Raw genomic sequence first — 11019 nt, 5'->3', positions numbered from 1 at the left:
CTGAGAAAGAGGGGAAAATGTGGGATCTCAATGACTCGTTGTATCAACAACTAAGAGATGATGAATCCGAGGGCTGTTTTCATCGCAGAAGACTTCTGTAGACGGTGATGAAGACAAGGGAAAACAGGTCAGATCCATGTCGAATTCAAGTTCTTCAGCTTTGGTGATCGAGGATGGATCGGAAGAAGAAGATGGTGAGCGAGTTAAAGCGGGGTTAAAGAAGAGAAGTACGAGGATTTTCAATTTCTCAATGCCTCACGAAGAAGAAGAAGAAGAAGAGTGCTCTATGGAGAGTGAACCGGCTCCCGTGACCCGGCAGTTCTTCCCTCTCGATAAAGACCAGGAAACGGGTTAATCTTCAGGGTTCCCCCTTCTTTTGTTATTTTCTTGGCCTCCTTCAATGTCCCATTAATGTTCTTTTATTTTTACTTTCGGGTAAATTCATCTTTTTTTCATTTCCTTTGGTGTATCTGCCATGAAATTCCTGTTTTTCATTTCCTTGATGGGTTTCAGGTAAATCCAACTTTTATATTCGTTCTCTAGATGGATTTTTTCTAACATCATCACCATTCAAATGTCCTCTTGTATTTGCATTAGTTGTGTTATTAAAAATCATTTATCTTTTGACATTTAAAATTAACTCCTTGATCTTTAATTGGGAAGTTTTTGCATGATTTAAACTAATCTCCAAATTATGTTCTTTATGCTATATATTCCCATGATTTGTAGGTATTATCACAACATTACTTCAAACACCTTGGTGGTCCTAGAGTTGATGGTTGCTCATGGTGTTAGGACTTTGATATATTCTAGTACATGTGCCACATATGGGGAGCCTGAGAAGATGCCAATCACTGAAGAAATCCCACAGGCACGTTGCAAACTTGGTTTTATGCTTGATAACTTTTTAAATTTTTATTTGAGGCCAAATATTAAAGGATCAACCTTCATCAATTTCTGGATTAATATAGAGTTGTATTACAAGGAAACTGACCTTCGTTTTGGAACCAACTTAGGTTCCAATCAATCCATATGGAAAAGCTAAGAAGATGGCAGAAGATATCATCATGGATTTCTCTAAAAATTCAGACACGGCAGTAATGATCCTAAGGTTTTATTTTAGTTTACTTTTAGGAGCTCTGAGTTTACTCCATGTTTTCTTTTCTCAATATGCATAATTTTATCAACTTAGCATCCCAGAAGTCTTCCATGCCTTAAACCAAAACTAAGTATTTTAGATCATTATACTTTCTCATTTGAGGGAGTTAGTTGATAAGTTTTCATTGATCTGTCAACCAACTGTTGCATATATAAAACATACATGCAAGGTCTACATAGTCCTGTTTTTAACACAGTCATTTTGTAGTTCTAGATTACAAGGAAACCATAGAAGGTAGCTTAGTTCAGAATAATTTAGGATTCATGAACTTTGTAGAGCTTGAAGGGCTTCTACTATCATATTCAATGTGTAGAGTTCTGACCACAATTGCTGATAGTCCAACAATATGCTCTCCTATTAATATATTATTATTGTTATTAAAAACTTGAACATTAAAAGGAATTTGATGAGGTTATGATTAATATATATTTTTGTGAATTTTAGATACTTCAATGTGATCGGGTCAGATCCTGAAAGAAGATTAGGTGAGGCTCCTAGACCTGAGTAGCGTGAGCATGGACGAATTTCAGGTGCTTGTTTTGATGCAGCTCGTGGTATTATTCTTGGTCTCAAGGTGTGTTATTCCTTTTATCCCTTCACTATGATTCTTTAATGATTGCTACGTATTTCAGCTACATCTGGGGTCAAGATGTAAACAACTAGTCATGTACAGACAATGTAGAGAACACTTCATTATTTTAGGAAGATTGTGAACACCACAGATACTTTCTTGAAGGCCATGTGTATATTGCTGATGTGAAATTGGATAATTTTGTGAATGTATTCTCTTCCTAACAATGGGAATTGCAAAGAACTATATTGAAGTGCAAATATGCGTTCAATCAAATCATTGATTTTCTGTGTGTGAGTATCAAGTAAAGTTCATTAGAATCAAAAGTATATATAAGTGATTCTAAAGTTTGACAACTACTAGAAAAAAATCTATGATCATTTATAATGCCTACATTTTCATCTTTTCCTTGAAACAAGTTTGCTATAGTTAATGATTTTACATAACTAGATGCTTTGTGTATCTAATTTAATTTTCTTTTATGTTGACATCACCTTTGCAAGCATCTGCCTAATACGTTAGGCAGATCTTAGAGCTTATTGAAGATTTGAAAGATTTGGACTGAACTATGATTATCTGTCATTCCACATGTTTAACAATGATGCATTTTCTCAAGTGAAAAAGATTAATTTGTGTATTAATTACTACAATTGTACTTTGTATGTGCTTTTTACATGTTTGTTTTGTTCTTGTAACTTTTATAATGTTATCACACATGTCACCCAAGATATCCATAGTTTTGCCTTTATGGTTTCAAATTGATTTTAGTGAACTTTGTTATGGTTATTGTGATTTTCATGTAGGTCAAGGGAATGAACTATAAAACACACGACGGGACTTGCATTCGTGATTATATCGACGTTACTGACCTGGTCGATGCTCATGTGAAAGCTCTTCAAAATGCAAAGCCCCATAAAGTCAGAATCTACAATGTTGGAACCGGAAGAGGTAGATCTGTGAAGGAGTTTATGGAGGCAAGTAAGAAAGCCACTGGGGTGAAGGTCAAAGTCGACTATCTGCCTCGCCGACCTGGATACTATGCAGAAGTGTTTAGTGATCCAACTAAGATAAGGCGGGAGCTGAATTGGATACACAGCAGCCTCTTAGGTGATAGATTCTTCTCTTGAGTTGTTCATAGGCATTTTATTTATTATAGCAAATGGCATATCGAAGAGATGAATTATAGTTTCTTCTCTTTATTTTGACCGAACATAATCATGTTATATTTGTATAGGGTTTTGAGGAATCTTATGTGACAAACTATATTATGTCGTGATATTTTGTATCGACACATATGATTACAATATTTTTGATAACTTAATGTGAATATATTGTATGCAAATGGATTGCTTATATATAATATGATATATATATTTAGTATTATGAGGCATTAAATGTGATTTAGTTTGATTATTTGTCAATCTACAATATATATATATATATATATATATATATATATATATATATATAATTTACGAAATACAATCACGACATAAGAATGTGTGTCATCTTTTTTAATGACGTGTGCTTCAATGACACGCAATGTAAGTCATACATGCGTGTCATAAATTTATGACACATAAATGGGTCATATTCATTTATGATAGGGGCTTCAATGACACGCAATGATCATCATAAATGCGTGTCATAAATGTGTGTCATAAATGCGTCATAGATTTATGACACACAATTGCGCGTCATCAAATATTCATGTCGGTGGCTTCAACGACAGGCATTTGTGTGTCATCCACACCCATAGATGACGCGTAATGTGCGTCATTAAAGGGGTTTTTTTCTACTAGTGATACTTAAGTATGTTAATGATTCTGAAGAATGCCACTGCATTAGAGACATGGAGCCCCATGAAGAAGACTGGAAAAAAAATTGGTCAAGGTAAAATTTTACATCTAAACGAAAATGATACTCTGTGCAAAGATAACACTGCCCAGATTCATGAGTTTAAATTTTTTTGTCCTAAAGATATTTTACAGCCAGAGAGAAACAATAAGTTTGGTCCAGGCGAATTTTTTCAGAATGATGTAGGAAAAAATATTTGTCTAGTCAAAAAAAATTTCGACTAAAGCAAAGGTAGGATGTAATGAAGATGGATGAAATGAAGAGTTCGAGGATTATTCACTAAAGGCAGAATAATTTAACTTACTTTAAACTAGACTAGGTATGAGATTCGAATCCCTTTGAATTTATTCCTCCAAACCCTTCGTTACAGCATGCACCTCCCTTAGAACTTAAACTTTTGCCATCACATTTGAAATACATTTATCTAGGGAGTGACAATCTTTACCAGTTATAGTTTCTACTAGTCTAATCCCTGAGCAAGAGGGTAGTTTGTTGAATGTTTTGTCATAGCACAAAAAAACTCTCGGGTGGACTATGGCATACTTGAAGGGAATCAAGCCTACCATATGCATGCACAAGATCCAGCTAGAAGAATGTCATTGCAATTCAGTGGAACCCCAAAGAAGACGTAATCATATAATAAAGAAAGTGGTGATAAAGGAAATCATCTAATAGCTCAATGATAGGGTGATCTATCCTATATTTGATAGCTCTTGGGTCAGTCTGGTTCAAAGCGTGCCAAAGAAAGTGGCGTGACCGTGTTAAAAAGTGAAAATGATGAGCTATTGACTACAAGAACCATCACAGGATGGCGAATATGTATGGATTATAGAAAACTCAATAAGGTGACAAAGAAATACCACTTCCCCCATCATTTCATTGATCAAATGTTTGATCGATTAATAGGAAAGGCATTTTACTATTTCCTTGATGGATACTCTGGGTATAATCAGATCACCATAGCACTTGAAAATCAAGAGAATACCACCTTCACCTACCTATATGGCACGTATGTTTTTCGGAGAATGTCATTCAGACTATGTAATGCCCCAACTACTTTTCAGAGATGTATGGTGGCCATTTTCTCTGACATGGTGGAGGACTTTTTGGAAATATTTATGGATGACTTTTACATTCGTGCGATGATTTTGACCGATGCCTCGACAATTTATCTATAGTGTTGAAGCGATGCAAGGAGTCCAACCTTGGGCTAAACTATGAGAAATGTCACTTTAGGGTGACAGAAAAAATTGTGTTGGGACATAAAATTTCTCGCCAAGACATCGAGGTTGACAAAGCCAAGGTGGAAATAATTGAGAATTTGCCTCCACCTACCACTGTGAAAGGTATCATGAGTTTACTAGGCATGCAGGATTCTATAGACATTTCATCAAGGATTTTTCAAATATTTCAAAGCCTTTGTGTCAGTTGCTTCAACAAAACCAGCCGTTTGTGTTTGATGATGAATGTCTTAATGCATTCACTGATCTGAAGAAAAAACTTACATCGGCATTGTTGTTTCACCTGAATGAGACACCCCTTTCGAGCTTATGTGCGACGCCAGTGACTACGCAGTAGGGGGCAGTGCTAGGGAAAAGAAAAGGTAAAAGCTTCCATGTCATTTATTATGCTAGTAGTACCCTTAATGATGCATAACTTAATTATACCACCACTGAAAAATAATTGCTTATTATGGTATTTGCCTTTCATAAGTTTAGGGCATTTTATAAGAACTACGGTCATAGTACATACAAATCACTCTGCCATTAAATACATAGTTAATAAAAGGGATGTCAAGCCTAAGCTTATTAGATGGATACTTTTGCTGCAAGAATTTGATTTAGAAGTGAATGATAAGAACGGTACTGAAAATCAAGTAACTAATCACTTATCCAGATTAGAGAACAAAAACATTTATCATGACATGAAAGAAATTCAGGAGGATTCTCCCGATGAGAAAAATATTATTTGTCACAGCAGTGTCGTGGTATGCTGACATAGTTAACTTTCTTGTCAGTGGTATTATGCCTCTAGATTTATCTAGCCACGGAAGGAAAAATATTAGACATGATGTACGCCATTATTACTGGGATGAATCGTACCTATTCAAACAATGTGGAGACCAAATAATCCGAAAATGTATCCCCGAAGAAGTACATAAATAGATCTTATTTCATTGCTATACATCCCCGTGTGGAGGGAATTTTGGTGGGATGAGGATTGTTGCAAAAGTCCTCCAATCCAGCTTCTACTGGCCCACCTTATTCAAGGATACGCATGATTTCTTTAAGTCATGTGATTATTGCCAATGCACTGGGAACATATCGAAAAGAAATGAGATGCCATGGAAAAATATTTTAGAGGTCGAACTCTTCAATGTATGGGGGATTGATTTTATATGACCTTTCCCATCATCTTTTGGTGATATGTACATCCTCCTGGTGGACTATGTGTCCAAATGGGTGAAATCCATGGCAACACCTCGCAATGACTCTAAGACCATGCTGAAGTTCTTGTACAAAAATATATTCACTCATTTTGGAGCACAAAGAGCAATTATCAGCGATGAAGGCACTCACTTCGACAATAAATTAATTGCCAAGGCATTGCAAAGATATGGGGTGTGTCATAAAATTACCACAGCATATCATCCCTATACCAATGGGCAAGCTGAGGTTTCAAATCGTGAGATCAAGCAGATCCTTGAAAAGGTGGTCAACCTTAAACAAAAAGATTGGTCGCCAAAGTTGGATGAGGCACTATAGAGATATCACACGGCATTTAAAACACCTCTTGGAATGTATCCATTCAAGTTAGTCTACGGCAAGGCATGTCATTTGTCCATGGAATTAGAACATAAGGCGTACTGGCCATCAAGAAAATGAACATGGATGCACAGCTTGCTGAAGAAAGGAGATTGTTGAAATTAAACAAAATGGACGAATTTAGAGCTCATGCGTATGAAAATGCTCACCTGTACAAAGAAAAGACAAAAAGATAGTATGACAGAAAATTTTTGCCATGGCAATTGTTTCCATGACAACAATTATTGCTCTATAATTCAAGATTCAAGTTGTTCCCCGGTAAGCTGAAGTCCAGATAGTCAAGACCATTCAGAGTACATCAAGTACATAGCCTTGACACGATCGAAATATCGAAGTTGGATTATGAAAATACTTTCAAGGTGAACGGTCAAAGACTAAAGGCGTAAAAAGGAGCATCAATCCTACAAGATAAAGCAGCGTCACTACTCCATGACGCCCAAGAGTTTGCTCTTATTTCCTGAACAAATTTTGTTACCTAGGCAACATAATTTGCACTTTGTACATAAATAATTTGTTTCTATTTTATTATGCACGAGTTATTTATTTTTATTTTATTCTCTAATATTATTTTTTAGTGAATTTTGTGACAAGTGGTAGCTTAGGGTTCAAGTTTATACATAGAAGTGAGCAAAACCTTAAAAAAGATTATTTTGGCGACACTTTTGAGAGGGAAATATATTTTCCCCATTATTTTATTTTTATCAAATCACAAATCTTTTGTATTAATAACCATTTCCCCTTTTCTTTTTATTTTACCTTTTTACCCCAAGTAAACCGCCAACCTTCTCCAAAACTTGTTACTTTACCTTCTCTCCTCGCCGTCCACTTTCACTTCTATTTCATCTTCATCTATAGTTTTCTCCTTTTTTTTACCAAAACCCTCCATAGTTATCATCCCAAACCTTTGATATCTCCAAAAAAAATCTATTATCAAAAGAAAGATGGCTCGCTCTAAGTTAAATCCAGGCACGTCCACGTCGTCCTCTGCGACTACATGTTTTCAGTGTTTCCAAACGGCTGAGGCTGAGATAAGATTCAAGGTGCTGTAAAAGTGCCAAGTCTATTTGGATGATGGTTTTGTCTTCCTGGTCACTGATGAGGAACTTTTGGGCCAGAAATAATGGACATTGTTTGGAAACATAAGTGGGAAAAGTTTGCCAGGCATCCAAAGGCAGTAGCATCGACGATGGTTCGAGAGTTTTATGCACATCTGGGAGACACTTCCCAGCACTCTATCTATGTGCGAGGGAAGTTAATATGTTTCACTCCCTTAACCATTAACAAATGTTTCAAACTCGACAAAGTCAAAAATCAGCAAAAAAAAATTATCGAGTCAGAGTCCAAGACATACGATGGTGTGTTGGAGGACTTGTGTTTTAGTTGGGCGAAGTTTGAAGGGAATGCCCCCAATCAAAAGCGTGTGGATCATCAAACCTTAAACTGGTCATAGAACTATGGAACCACTTCTTAAAGGGCAAACTGATACTCACTTCACACAATACCACAGTGTTGCTACGGCGATGGATGTTGTTGTACTCCATTATTTACGGGCGCTCAATCGATGTGGGTGAGATTATCTTCGAGCATATCCAAGAATATGCAAAGAGGGCCAGTGGTAACTTACTTTTTCCCAATTTAATAATCGCTTTGTGCAGGAAGAAAAAGGTCAATGAGGAACCATTCGAGGAGTTTATCAAATCAAATGAGGGCATCACCAAAAAGAAGGTGCTAGAGCTGATGAGCTTTGATGATAACACTATGACTGAATGATTGGAAAAAGGATCCAAATTTATAGTCGTGACGAGAATGGCGGATGTGGTCACCAACATGTGGGAGACACGGGAGCTCTTGGAACATTTGAAGGGTCACATACAGACGTTCTTCAATTATGTCAAGGCCATAGATTCCTAACTAAATGTGTTCTTTAAGGAATTGCTACCAGTTACACCTAAAGACTTGCCGCCATTTCCTGAAAACTGTTGTGAAAATCAATACCCACAGACAACAACACATTTTTTGCCTCGACATCAGACGTTTTTCCCGGTTCCCCAGTTGATGTCACCCTTCTCGCCACGCACGTTTCTCCCATCCATGTAGAAGGCCAGGGCTTGACGAATGAGTACATTAGTTCGTTATGTTCATCTTCGATGCATACGTAAGAAATCCCACTCGTATTTTTTTAAGCCAAATATTTTACCCCAGCCACTGATGTTGTTGAACCCGTAACAGAGCAGCCCAGCCCTATTCCAGCCTTTGAACAACCACATGATCTCAACATTGAATTAGTTATCAACCCTGAAGCCAACCAACCCATAGACATCCCTACTGAGCCCTCACAAACTGAGGAAATGCCCCTACCAGACAGTCCTCCCAGGACCCGGCATCACCGCAAGCACTTAGTAGGCCAGATTGTTATGCCATCTCCGTCATCGCTTCCTTCAAAAGACATAGGATCAGCCAGTCCCCTCCTCTTAAGTGACGCAGCACCCGCATGTCCAACCGAACCTCTCCACCATAATGAGGTACCAAATTTCACTTGCATTTACATCAGCATTTTAGAATAATTTCCCCTGAATTAGATTTCATGCATTGAGAATAATGCAGCCCTCAAGTTTGGGGGAGGTATTGTGTCTCAAAACTTAGTTAGTTGCATTTGATAATGATTGGTTGAAAATTTTTGTCATGGCACGAGTATATTAGAATAGTTATTGGAATAAATTGAGGATGTCCGCATAGGACAAAATTTGTTTTATGACTGATGAAGGATAGAGCCAACTCTAAGACTTGATACTTTGTGATCTTGTTAACACGATTGTATGTTTTATCTGCTTAAGGTGCTTAAAAAATTTTAAAAAAGAACTTTTTGCACATCGTGGCATTAAATAATCGAAAAGATTAAGTTGAACTCCTTAATGTTTTAAATTGTGTTGAATTACAAATAAATGCCTCGACATAACTATAGAGGGACACTCCTCTATGTGTTGTCATGACCTGGAAAACTCCTTAAATAAATGGTTGCCTTAGCATGTGAGTGAATGAAATTAGTCACGGGATAACTTTACTTGACTAGGGGGTGGAAGGTATGTTCCCTTTCACCTAGAGTATGGGATAGTAGGTGTGATGAGCTGACTCCCCTTGAAGTAGTACAAAAGAAACACAAAGTATGAAGTTACATGTTGAATAAATAGGAGTGAAAATGTTCTTAGTGGATTATTTGATGCCTTGGCAAAACAGAAGAACTTACCTACGAGTTTTCTAAATATGTTAAAGCATAGAATAGATACAATCACGCGCACACACTGACAGAGAGTCTTAACCTAGGGAAATGTGCTTAACTTCTCGTACATTCTTGCATGTTGAGGCCAAACTTTTTGCTGAGGTATGAAATTTTAAACCACATGATTGTCCTAATTCTTACTTTGTCGTGGCACTTAATATTTCTACCGCTTATTATATATTGCTTGAGGACAAGCAATAGCTTAAGTTTAGGGGTGTGATAACTCTGTAAAAGACAGTGTTATGGGTCTTTTTACTTAGGTTATTGTTTGTCTAAAAGCTATTTGTCATAGCATTTTAGTTGCATATAGAACACATTTTCTTGTGGTGGATAAGTCTTGCCTAGGTAAACTTAATTTTTGTTTAATTGATGCTGTTGAAGAGGAATGTTGTTTGCTGGTTGTGTTGATACAAGAAATGATGAAGGAAGAATTTATTTGTCAAGACAAATCAATTTGCTAGGGCCAGTGGAGCAGAAAAAGACGACAGTAAGGAACATATTTTCTTGCCTAGGCGAGAGATATCATACAAGTTTGATGTAGCTTGACGACATTACTGACATCACTTGCCCAGCTTCAACCTCACGTGCAATCATGCCCTTATTAAGTTAATGGGGACCACCGCCAGTCTCTATATCATTCATATAATGGGTATGATCGTAAGGGTATTTAAGAAATTTCCATGTGCATTAAACCCTAGAAATTTCCACTATAAATACCCCATTATAATTCTTTAGAAAGGGAGATCGGAACCAGGAAGAAGAGAGAATAATATACCCGAGGCTTGGAGTAGGCGGCTGCAACATTCACTTTCACATCGTTCCCCACTCGACCGTTCTTGGTGCCCTCCATATTTGGACTTCATTGGAGAGGTGACCAGGCCTCGAAAGAGGCTGGTCGCAAGAACATGCGGGGTGGTGGTCAAAATGTCACTGCATAGCTCTGATTTTGGGAGTTTTTCTTCCTTTTTTTTTATTTCTATATCGGTTAAAGGGTTGTACTTAATGAATTATTCTTGAATGATATTTACCACACCATAATTTTTTTATTTGGTGTTGGATGACGCTTGAAAGATACTTTGCTCAATTGTTAATGATTGATGCAGTTTTTTTTTTTTTGCTAAGTGTTGTTTTGTTCATTGTTTCAATATTTTGCCTTGACACTATAAGAGCTTTTGAGAGATTTCCTGGTACCACGGAAAACAAATCCTAGTCTTTGTAAGAGTCTTTGTAAGAGCCTTCGAGAGATTGCCATTTTTCTAAGAGTATATGCCTAATATTGGGAGAGTTAGGGTAGATATATGTGAACAAGGGAACTAATCCGGGATGGTGA

The 11019-nt window shown here is 37.0% G+C and overlaps 1 pseudogene; it reads left to right on the top strand.

The window, feature by feature from the left end:
- Window positions 1–736: 736 nt before the first annotated feature.
- Window positions 737–2857, top strand: LOC120141417 (annotated as a pseudogene).
- The last annotated feature ends 8162 nt before the right edge of the window (window positions 2858–11019 follow it).

Source organism: Hibiscus syriacus, unplaced genomic scaffold (genome assembly GCF_006381635.1).
Source record: "Hibiscus syriacus cultivar Baekdansim isolate YM2019G1 unplaced genomic scaffold, ASM638163v2 tig00002237_pilon, whole genome shotgun sequence".
NCBI lineage: Eukaryota > Viridiplantae > Streptophyta > Magnoliopsida > Malvales > Malvaceae > Hibiscus > Hibiscus syriacus.
The sequence above is the reverse complement of the archived record's forward strand: the minus strand, read 5'-3'. Positions and strand labels throughout refer to the sequence as shown.